Raw genomic sequence first — 12,849 nt, 5'->3', positions numbered from 1 at the left:
TGGGGTTTTTGGTTGAATATGGGAAGTTGTGTGTAGAGCGATGAATCACAATGAAATGTTAGTAGTATATGTAACCGCTCCTGTTCGAACTGCCCGTTCCAAGCGGGACTCGAACCCGGGTCCGCATGAGCGTTGGACGCTCTAACAAGGATGCTAAAGGCTGCAACCTCTAGTGTCAGTTGCTAGAGCATCTCTTGAGATCAGAGGAGTGAGGTTTACTCGCACAGCGACTACTCGCTGGCTTCCGTTACATATGGTGATGCTCCAAAGCGATGTCTTCGAAAACAGGCTAAGAAATAGAAATGAAGCATGGAGGAAGCTACTTTACTGTGAAAAGTCATTTAAGGACATTTTTGCTGAATGGCTAGCTTCTGAAAAGTTGTTATCTAAAGAGGAATGATCAGATGTTATTATCCAACAAGATGATGCTCCTACCGAAATTTTAAAAGAAACCAAGAAGTGGCTTGAGAGAAAGTCTATGAGGCTCATGTTTTGGCCTGACAGAATCCAGATTTGGACCCTATAGTGGATATTTGGTCTCACATTAAACAAGCAAACTGTAAGATATTTTTCAACTGATTGAAGCCATCAGCATTGTATAGAACAACAATGACTTCTGCCTGTAAAAAGCTGTCTACAAGTTCGGAAGGCTATTCTGGCTAAGTTACTTTATATACAGTATTTGTCCAATTATTGCAGATTTCTTGACCTCTGTTTTGAGAATTAAATGTTTAAGACCATAAAGGACTCCTAAATATTTTGCCATTTTTGGCTTGGCCAACTAGATGTACACTCATTGGACCCCCTGTTGCCTTCAGAACTGTCTTAATTCTTTATTGCATATATTCAGCAAGGTGCTGGAAACATATATTTGGGTCCATATTGTCATGATAGCATCACACAGTTGCTGTAGATTTGTCGGCTGCACATCCATGATCTCTCGTTCCACCACATCCCAAACCTGCTCTATTGGATTGAGATCTGGTGACTGTGGAGACCTGGTGATTTGAGTTTAGTGAACTCATTGGCATGTTCAAGAAACCAGTCTGAGATTATTGCAACATGACCTCATGACTTTGCGTAAACATACATGCCACTTTCTAAAGGCAAGTGGCGTGTTATCTCTACGCATTTTGAGCTATCCGCATGTATGTTTACGCCGTGTGATTCCACGTGTATGTCTACGCCATAGACCCTAAAAAAATATGGACGACTCGACATCATCCGTTTCCGCTTGCCATATTTGAAGCTTTCAGGCAGCCTTGCACGGCGCGGACATCTTGGGACCGAGTCTGCGCAGTAGCGATTTCGGGACCGGAGTTGCGCAGTAGAGCGCAGGAAGTAGAGCAGGAAGTGCAGTCGCGATATCAAAAGCCCGCCCACACTCTCGCAGATGCAGAACAATTAATTATGTTGGTGTGAAATAAACAGTTATGGAAATGTAGAAATTAAAGCTAAAGCTCTAATCTGCTCCCAAAAATTTCGAAAAAAGTCCGTTAGTGCCTCAGTGACAACTTCACTCAGAGAAGCCGTCAGTCTTAGCTGTCAATCATGACGTCACACCCCCCGTTTTTATAGCATCAAATAACTAACTCAAACTAAACTTATTTTTAAAACGAACACCTGAAATCATCGTGATGATAACTGCCTTCAGTGACATAAACTAACTTTGGGGGAAAATTTTTGAAGTGTAATTTTATTATTTAGTTTGCCTCGCGTCCATTAGAAATCACAGAGGGGCGGCTATACTGGGACCGGTCACCGGGGGCGATCGAGGCGCGAAAGCTTCAGTAAATGAGAGGGAGACTGCAGGCTTGGTCTACGCCTAAACAAACCATCATCTCCGCGTGTATGTCTACTCCGTGTAATTCCGCCAACCTGATCTCACAGCATTAATATTTATAGCCTAATTTTATATTTTGGAGCAACTAACCCTAAACCTACCCACTCAACAATATAAAACACGAAACAGGCATATAAATGTACAGTCACATGTATTTATTGCAAAAACGAATCAAAAAACAGTATAGAAGTATTAACTCATGTTGCATTCCAAGGCTTCTGAAGTCATACGATATCTTCATGTGAAGAACAGAGTTGATCTTAATGTTTTAATTGTTGAAATGATGATCGCGCCCCTTTGTGAACAGAACACACACGCACTCGTTCATATTTCTGATTCAAATGATACACACGAGACGACAAGTTTAGAATGACGTGATCGGTCACGAGACACACGAAAGCCAATGCTGTCAAAGCTGACATGACGTTTCTTCCGGCGGCAATATTTGAAATGTATTATTAATCTTTGGTGGATGGACTCAACGTTCTGATCGCTTTTGGGGATTTTCTTCCCACAAATCAATCGTTTGGCCTCGGAACACTTGGAGTATTAGTACTTTCTGAATAAATTGTGCCTGCAGTCGTATGTGCCTGTTATATCCTGTTTTTTACCATGCACAAATGGGTATGTTTAGGTAAGAGTTTGAGTCACGCGTTCAAAATGTGTCTGAATTTGTGCGTGTGTGTGTGTCCACAAGGTAAATGTATTTATAAACATACTAAATTATGTTTTTTTGAAAATGCAGAATGTTTCTTGTGATGGGTAGTTTTAGGGGCAGGGGCAGTGTAGGGGGATAGAATGAAACGGCGTTGATAAACACGCTAAAAAGCGATTATGCGTCTTTATAGCACGCCAAAATGGCATACGAATTGGCTTGTCATACATACGCCATTTCATGAGATCAGTCTGGATTATTTTAGCTTTGTGACATGGAGTGTTATCATGCTGGAAGTAGCCATCAGAAGAATGGCTTAGAATTAACAAAGAGATATTTAAACAATGTTCATTTGGTACTAAAAGGCTCAAAGTGTGCCAAGACAAAATCCATGTCTACATGACTAAATGAGTTGACTATACTGATGACTAAATTGAGTTGCTGCCATGTGATTGGCTGATTAGATATTTGCATTAACAGACATTTGAACAGGTGTACCTATTAAGTGCCTGGAGAGTGTCTATTATGTACTCTAGAGAGAATCTATTATATACTCAGATTGAAAGTTTAATAACTATATATACATAAACTGTATATATAGTTACACTGTAAAAATACAACTTATGTTTTGTATGACAAATTCAGCTATAAAAGTTTATTTACTAACTATTTACTATTTAACATGAAAAAAGTTGAGATAACTCAAACAAAATTTGTATAACTATTGACCCTACATTGAGAAAACACAAACATGTTCTGCAGCTGGTTGCCTTATATACTTTTAAGGTTTTTCAACTTTTTTTAAAAAATTTTTTATAGTGTATTCAACCTCCATTTTATGAGCATTTAATCAATTCTATCATATAATAATGTCCTTATGATATCTGCATGCCTTACTGCATAACTTCATACTAATGTTACTGCAGGAATGTTTCTATTGAGCAACAGTTTCGTTCTGTGATTGATGGAAATGAATTTAGTATTTCAAACATCAGTGATATGGCAGAAATTCTCCACTTCCCATTACAACTGATTGAAACAGGTTTCAGCTATTATCTAAAACTCAAACCTGTCAGGTGCAGTCTGACATCAAACTTGTTCTGGATTTAGCCCCTTTCTTTCCGTTGAAGCTTGCGGATCCACCCAACCAGGACATATCCACCCGCATATTTCTATCTATACAACAATGTCATGCCACTTAATAATGGTAATCTGTGTGGAGACATTGTTTTGGTTTGTGAGATAAGAGCGGGCCGTGATACAGGGGTTCTGCGAACAGAGCATGGGTTCACCTAATGCCACCCACTTGGCTTGGCTCCAGAGAAACTCTGGAATTTTGTGTGTCAATCTATTTCTGTCTGTTCGTATCAAAATCCTCACTTTGTGAAACTGTGCTGTTACACCTAAAATCAAAGTGTTCTCATATTGTACACGTAAACACATGGGAATTCATTGTGATATGTCATATGAAAACAAGTCTGGGATTGGCTTCAGTGCCATTCTCTTAAATATGTTAAACATGTTTTTCAATTGGCAGAGAGAATGAAATGTGCGCTTTCGTTATTGTCTACAGAAAACCAGGCAAACCTTAGTTCTTATAACAATTTTGACGGACAGATAAAGGGATAGTTCACTCAAAAATACCATTTCTGACCCATGCGTAGATCTAAACCTAAATTACTTTCTTCCTTTTGTTCTGGAAGACAAAAGGAGAATTTCTGAAGTGTTTCATTGCAGCTGTTTCCCATACAAGGACATTCCACTGCTGACTTCTGACAATATCCAATAAATAAATGGTTGGTTGGTTGGTTGGTTGGTTGGTTGGTTGGTTGGTTGGTTGGTTGGTTGGTTAGTTGGTTAGTTGGTTGGTTAGTTAGTTCGTTAGTTTGTTCGTTAGTTTGTTCGTTAGTTTGTTCGTTCAAGTTCATTCATGTTTAATTGATATAAATTAACTAGAAGGAAGAGATGATCGGTTCACAAGCAGCTTTAACTGAGGCGTTACAGCGACCTGTCATCATGCATTGAAGAGCTACAAAACAGCATTTATTGTTTACATTTCTTTTTTTTTAAAGACAAATTTTAGAGTTGAGACTTGCTCTGTCCTGTCTGTGTGAAAACGTGAGTGTTGTAAGAGAGTCTTGTCATGTGGGAGAGAGCTTGTTGGACAAAGCAATAGTAACTAAAGGGGGTGCATCTTTGCTATTATACAACTGTCTGTAGACCTCAGAGACAGGATTGTCTCGAGGCACAGATCTGGGGAAGTTTACAGTGAAGCATGGTGGTGGCAGCATCATGCTGTGGGGATGTTTTTCAGCGGCTGGAAGTGGGAGACTAGTCAGGATCGAGGAAAAGATGAATGCAGTAATGTACAGAGACATCCTTGATGAAAACCTGCTCCAGAGCGCTCTGGACCTCAGACTGGGACGAAGGTTCATCCTATAACAGGACAACGACCCAAAGCACTCAGCCAAGATAACAAAGGAGTGGCTACGGGACGACTCCGTGAATGTCCTTGAGTGGCCCAGCCAGAGCCCAGACTTGAACCCAACTGAACATCTATGGAGAGATCTGAAAATGGCTGTGGACCGGCGCTCCCCATCCAACCTGATGGAGCTTGAGAAGTCCTGCAAAGAAGAACAGGAGAACCTGCCCAAAAATAGGTGTGCCAAGCTTAGAGCATCAAACTCAAAAAGACTTGAGGCTGTAATTGGTGCCAAAGGTGCTTCAACAAAGTATTGAACAAAGGCTGTGAATTCTTATGTACATGTGATTTTTTGTTTGTTTGTTTGTTTTTTATTTTTAATACATTTGTAAAGATTTCAAACAAACTTCTTTCACTTTGTCATTATGGGGTATTGTTTGTTGAATGTTAAGGCACCACTAGGTAACTTTTGCTCTTGGGGTCCCCCTACAGTTGGGAGACAGTATTGTCCTCTACTGTCGTCATCCTACATCAGGGGATGTATCGCGCGCATTTGTTGACATGACAACCATGATAGCCCTGAGCATTGACGGAGGAGTTCACATGCGGGTGTTCTGCTTGCGTCGCGTGTGAAATGTCTTCATCCCACACTCTAAAAAATGCTGGGTTAAAAACAACCCAAGTTAGGTTGGAAATGGACAAACCCAGAAATTGGGTTGTTTGAACCCTAGTAAATGGACCCGTTCAAACAAACCAATTTCTGGGTTTGTCCATTTTCAACCCAACTTGGGTTGTTTTTAACCCAGCATTTTTTAGAGTGCAGATACAGTGGCATATGTTTCAGCATGTCATATGAATATAATTTCATGGGTTGTATTTTTTTTTTAAACGCCAAATGATCGCAATGCTCACGTTTACAAAATGCTGGGTTAAGACTGTTGGGTAATTTTTGTTGGTTTATTTGATCACATTTTAAACACCATTGGGTAGTTTCAAATTTCCAGTCGTCGGTTTAAACCTGCTGGGTCACAATGCTTGGTTGATTCTACCCAGCGCTTGGTTATTTCACGTGCTTCCCGCCTTGATTTGTTTAAATTCGCTCCCAAATTGTCATTTTGAAAGGACAATGCCAAAGGCAAAGCCACTGGTTGCAGATGTTTTAAGTTAAGTTCATATATTTTCATTAGTAATCATTTTAATTAGCATAATTATAGTTTTTGAACTATATTGAGTTTCTGAAATCCAGGGGGAAAGATTTTAAGTGCATAATAAAATCACACAAACTCACACAAAACTATCATTGTCAACAACTTCCTGATCTTTAAAAATGACTGAATGATCAAATTTAACACTCAAATGTAATTACCATTTAAATCTGACTAATTTTCTTATTGTTTGTCATAAATCAACATCACAAGAAAATGTTATGGGGTTTCTAATCAAAATATGACTTTCAAAACAGGGCATTGATTTCATAAATGTCCTTAATAAAGAGACTAGGACTTAAGTTTATCAGGCAACAAGTGAATAGGGAAAGAAATTACATATCAATGTTCCTGTAAAATGTTAGATATTAAATTGAAATATCGTAAAAAAAAAAAAAAAAATGAAAATGTTGCCCACTATTACACTTTCTTTCATTACATGTTGCTCCAAGAACGCGTTAATATGATTAGATAACGTGTATAAATTGCATTGCATGGGAAAACCCATGGATGGCCAATTTACCCACATATTCACGAGTTTGTGTGCCCATATAATCTTAGTGAAAGTGGTAAACAGATTTGGCTTGCTGTCGGGTATAGAGGGGCTCGGAGAGTATATTCTACCCGTGCTCCGATTGCCCCCCTATAACAGGCAAATTGAATGAATAAAATAATGAATGAATGAGTCATTTATAGAGCGCTTTCATATGTACTACTGTACACCCAGCGCTTTGCACTCATGTCAGGGATCTCTCCTCAACCACCACCAATGTGGTGTGCACAATTGTACAAAAGGAGGAGCAGGGGAGGAAGAGGGATGCTTCAGGAACTAAAAAGGGGAAGAGGTAAGCTGCTGGTTTTATACCTTGGTATTAATTGAAAGATTAGATGGGCGTACTCCTCCCGTTTATTAACTTCACTTGCATAAAGTGAAATGGTATATCAAGTAGTACTGTTACATCTTTCATAACATAATTTTTAAACAAAGTTAGGTTAAATCCTAAATCCTGAAACCTAAAAAAATGCCTATACATGTAATTTCATGGACATTTTTTATTTTTATTTTACACAATTGAGTCACAACTTACGAGGACATAGCATAATATATTAATAAAACATAATTTTTCACAAAAATGCCACATATTGACAATAAGAAACATTTTTAAAAATGTGACGTAGTGACATACTCAGATAAGTACTAAGCATTATTAAAGACCGTCATGTACTTTATAGAGATAGAAAATGCAATAGCCTATATATAAAATAAAATAAAAATGTAGAAATTGTATTTTTTGTTAAAGAAAAAAGCATAGAGGGTTTGACTGACCGTGAGTAAATAATGGCAGAGTTTTTATTTTTGGATGAACCTTTCTTTAATTGGACAATAGTCAGGGCCACAGTACTTGTACAGGCCTGTGTCGCTCATGTCAAAGAAGTTTTTTCTCTCTGATGAACCGGCTGTCAAGCCACACCTTAATTATTCTTTTTGTCTACTTGTCAAAATGCATTATGTAAAATGTTCTTACCCAGTAATTACCAAGGCACTTCTGTACAGTACATAATTTATTAGCTTTCAACCTCTTCATGCTTACCTGCACTACAAGATTATTAGAGACTCCAAAAGAATAGCATTGTAATCGAGTAAAAAAAAAAAAACATGAACATTGAAAATGAAAATGTTTATTTGAAGTGTTTATTCTGGAACTATCTCCTGGTAATGCTCATGCTGCTGGACTGGGGTGTAGAGGAGCCTAGCGAGTTGATCTGAATGAAATCTCGACAGGTGGAGGTCAGAGTGGGTGGAGCATGTGACCCACTTGATAATGAGTCAGCCACCTCATCCAACACCTGCCAATCAAACTAGACTGCTCTCTCACGCAAGTACGGGTGGAGCTATCTATCTGTTGAAACGTATTACAGAATACACAGCATTCAACATACAATTAAAAATAGATTTAAAATAAAGACTATGACATATTCATCACAATATCTGCATGATAGCATTTTCAATTGAAAGTCTTTCATGCTCACCTAGGCTGATTCTTTTGATTAAAAAAAAATATAATGAAATATTATTAGAGTTTAGAATAAATGTTTTCTATTACAGTATAATTTATTCCTGTGATCAAAGCTGAATTTTAAGCATCATTACTCCAGTCTTAGTGTCAAATGATCCTTCAGAAATCATTCTAATATATATCTGACTTATCTGATTTATAGTATCGAATTTTTAGTTAATAATTCTGATATACTGCATTTTCAGCTTTGTCATCATCAGAATAAATGATAGGGATTGTAATACATTTTTAAGGATATTTGGTGAATAGAAATTTCAAAAGAACCGCATTTATGTGAAACTGAATTTATTTGTAACAATATAAAAGTTCTCCGTTTATATACACCAAACAGGCATAATATTATAAAGTGAATAACACTGATTATCTCTTCATCACGACACCTGTTACACTGTAAAAAGTAATAAGTTGACTTTACTTACTGATTGCCTCAAAATGTTCAAGCAAATTAGTAAACATATCATTTTTGACTTGATACTACTTACTTCTACTTTGTAGAGATAACTTGTGTACTTGTAGAGGTTACCATAAAACTTAGTACAAGTAACTCAATTTCAAAAGTTCAGCCAACTTACATATATAAGTTGGGGTTTGTAAGCAGAACTCAAACAAAATAGTTATTTTAACTAGTTCTTTTAATGTCTACTTATTCATTTTACTAGAAGAATGTGTGGAAACTGATTGCCTTAAAAATCTCAAGTAAGCTGAACTTAACACTCAGTTAAGTAAGCTTAACTGCATCAAGTTGATCTTACTTAAACCATTCAAGTCGACATAATTCTATCTGTGAGCTGAGGAAGTGTACTCCCAGAATGCATTGCAGCATGAATAAATGAATCACAGGGCAATCGTAACTCTGTTTTATTATTTTTGGCTTTATTTTACCATTTTATCAGTATAACCCCAATAATGACAGCAAATGAACTTGTAATGGTCTTTAAAAAATTTTTTTTTACCATTGTTGTGTTTTGCATGCTAATGTTGAAGTCTGTGTGTGACTCAAGCATGGTCAATTGTTTGATATTGTCACAAATATAGAGGCATTATATCAACACAATAAAAAATTTGTCAGAAGTGTTAGCAATAAAATGTTAAAAGATCATTAATTGGTAGTACATTTGTGTGTTAAGTTTTTCTTTAGTAGATTCAACAATTACTTTTTACAGTGTAGTGGGTGGGATATATTAGGCAGCAAGTGAACATTTTGTCATAAAAGTTGATGTGATAGAAGCAGGAAAAATTGTCTGCAGTGGTCAGTATCTATCAGAAGTGCTCCAAAGAAGGAACGCTGGAGAACCGGCCACAGGGTCATGGACTGCCAAGGCTCATTGATGCACGTGAGGAGCCAAGGCTGGCCTATGTGCTGAACACACAAGTCCAATCCATGGAGGCCCCACTTTGCAACTTACAGGACTTAAAGAATCTGCTGCTAACATATTGGTGCCAGATACCACAGCACACCTTCAGGGGTCAAGTGGAGTCCATGCCTCGACGGGTCAGGGCTGTTCTGGCAGCAGATGGGGGACCAACACAATATTAGGAGGTGCTCATAATGTTATGCCTGATCGGGGTATAATATTAATTAGGTTCTTTTTTTTATCAAATTTTCCCAAAAAATCTGAGCTTACCTATATCCACATTCATTTTAAAGCTTTATACCTTTACTGTATGATTTCATTTTATGAAAAACATCTGAGACAAAGTATTTCTGTTACGTAAAAGAAGCATAACTAACTAAATTCTCCTAGGTCCACGTCTCTTGAGCTGTGAAAGAGAAACATTTTAGTTATTTCCCTTTGGGTGTAGATGCTCTATCCACCAGAATTACATGGTATCACGCTAAAATATCTTTCAACACACATTAGCAGTTAGATTAATTAAGCTCTCGCAACCAATTCATGACTTCCAATGGCTCACCTTTCACGACCATTCCCCACTCAACAACATTTTAGATCATTTCCCCTGATCTCTTTCCTCAGTGTGGCGGTTCTCTAAGCAACGGCCTTTGGGAGGAAGATGCTGTAGTCTCCGTTTAGGGGTAAACAGGATTATAACATTTAGCTCCAACCGATCCAGTGTCTCAGCCACTTTGGCTCCATCATTAAAGGATTAAAAGTGTTGGAAACCCTGATAAAGAAGGTTCACCTCCCTCTCTGTCTAGCACAGGTCCATACCCAGCCATTATCAGGAGAGTGACAGTGCTTTCTGAAGGGAGTGTGGCCTGCTCTGAGTGGGGATTAAGACTTGTTGTTGTTTCCGTTACTCACATCCGTAACATCTGCGGGTTCAAGCTCTGAGTAATGTCTGTTTGCAATACAATTAGAGACAAAGATAAAAATCTCGGGCAAAATGGCAGATCTTATAGTAACGTCAGCTTTGGAAAGCACTAATGTCTCTGAAAATGAAAAAACATATTGTATGTAATATAAGATGTATTACATATTTACAAACCCGATTCCAAAAAAATTGGGACTGTACAAATCGTGAATAAAATAGAGTGCAATTATGTGGGAGTTTCAATTTTCAATATTTTATTCCGAATACAATAAAGATGACACATCAAATGTGTAAACTGAGAAAATGTATCATTTTAAGGGAAAAATAAGTTGATTTTAAATTTCATGACATCAACACATCTCAAAAAAGTTGACACAAGGCCATGTTTACCCCTGTGTGGCATCCCCTCTATTTTTTTAAAACGTCTGGGGACTGAGGAGACAAATTGCCCAAGTTTAGGAATAGGATTTTTGACCCATTGTTGTCTAATACAGGCTTCTAGTTGCTTAGAAGGGTCTTCTTAGGTCTTCTTTGTCACATCTTTCTCTTTATGATGCGCCAAATGTTTTCTATGGGTGAAAGATCTGGACTGCTGGCTGGCCACTTCAGTACCCGAATCCTTCTTTTATGCAGCCATGATGCTGTGATTGATTCAGTATGGGGTCTGGCTTTGTCAAAGTCTGTAACGGATTCACAGAGGCAGGATTCAATTGCAAGTAACTCAGTTTAATTTGACAGATAGTGTCACAGAAGTCAAAACTCAGAACACTGAAGAAGTCCGGGTAAGACGGAGCAGTGAGAGAGGCTCTGTTGGCGACACGGGCAGGCTGTGAGCAGCTGTGACTCGGGAGATCGGTAGAGGTAATCCGGGAAGGGATCCAGCGTTTCACGGAAGGGGGAAACGACAACCAACACAGAGACACAAGGGGAAACATCCAACAACGCTCTGACAAAGACAAGAGAGAAACAGAGAGACTAAATAGGGTGAAGGTGACCAGCCACAGGTGCGTGATGAGCCAATCCCAGGCTCCGCCCTCACCTACATTCAACACGCACCCAAGAGTGAGACAGGGAATCCATGAACCGTGACAGTACCCCTCCCCCTAGGAGCGTCCCCTGACGCTCCCAGCCGACCTTACCTGTTGATTGTAATCATCAATAAGGGAGTGATCCAGAATGTCCCTAGCAGGAACCCAACTTCTCTCCTCCGGACCGTAACCTTCCCAGTCCACCAAGTACTGGAAACCGCGTCCCCTCCGTCTAGAATCCAGAATGCGATTAACCGAATAAGTTGGTTCCCCATCTACGAGTCGCGGCGGTGGGGGAACCGGGACTGGCGGATTAAGGTGGGAGTGAAAAACAGGTTTGATTTTGGATACATGGAAGGCGGGATGAATCCTCCTGTACGCCGGAGGGAGTTTGAGGCGGACTGTCACCGGACTAATGATCTTGGTGACAGTGAACGGGCCGATAAATTTGGGAGCAAGTTTATTAGATACGGAGCGGAGAGGAATGTTCTTGGTAGAAAGCCACACTTTTTGACCGACGACGTAAACGGGAGGCTTAGACCGGTGGCGATCGGCTTTAGCCTTGGTGCGCGCTCCCACCTGGAGCAGAGTCTCACGGGCTCTGGTCCATGTGCGATGACACCTCTGGATAAAGGCGTGAACAGAGGGGACCGCGACCTCGGAATCCAGACTAGGAAAAATAGGTGGCTGGTAACCTACACTACACTCAAATGGCGAAAGGCCCGTAGATGACACTGGTAACGAGTTATGAGCGTACTCAACCATAGAGAGTTGCTGGCTCCAGGATGAAGGATTCTTGGATACCAAACATCGCAACACTCTTTCCAGATCCTGATTGGCTCTCTCGGTCTGACCGTTGCTTTGGGGGTGATAACCCGAAGACAGACTAACCGTGGCTCCTAGTAATTTACAAAACTCCTGCCAAAATTTGGACACAAATTGGGAACCTCTGTCGGAGACCACGTCCATCGGGAGGCCATGTAACCGAAAGACGTGGTCTACTACAGATACCGCTGTCTCCTTGGCTGAGGGTAATTTGGGCAAGGGAATGAAATGTGCTGCCTTCGAGAATCGGTCCACGACGGTCAAAACGACCGTCTTGCCCTGGGAGGGGGGGAGGGCGGTAACAAAATCTAGAGCGATGTGGGACCAGGGTCTCGAAGGAACAGACAACGGCTGAAGTAACCCATGGGGAGGTTGGTTAGATGTCTTACCAACCGCACAGACCGAGCAAGCCAAAACAAAACTGCGAATGTCGCGAGCCATAAGTGGCCACCAAAATCGTTGCTTTATTAAACTGCAAGTGCGGTTTACCCCTGGATGACAAGCAATGTTGGAGCAGTG

Source organism: Pseudorasbora parva, chromosome 13, assembly GCF_024679245.1.
Source record: "Pseudorasbora parva isolate DD20220531a chromosome 13, ASM2467924v1, whole genome shotgun sequence".
In the NCBI taxonomy this organism is placed as follows: Eukaryota; Metazoa; Chordata; class Actinopteri; order Cypriniformes; family Gobionidae; genus Pseudorasbora; species Pseudorasbora parva.
The sequence above is the reverse complement of the archived record's forward strand: the minus strand, read 5'-3'. Positions refer to the sequence as shown.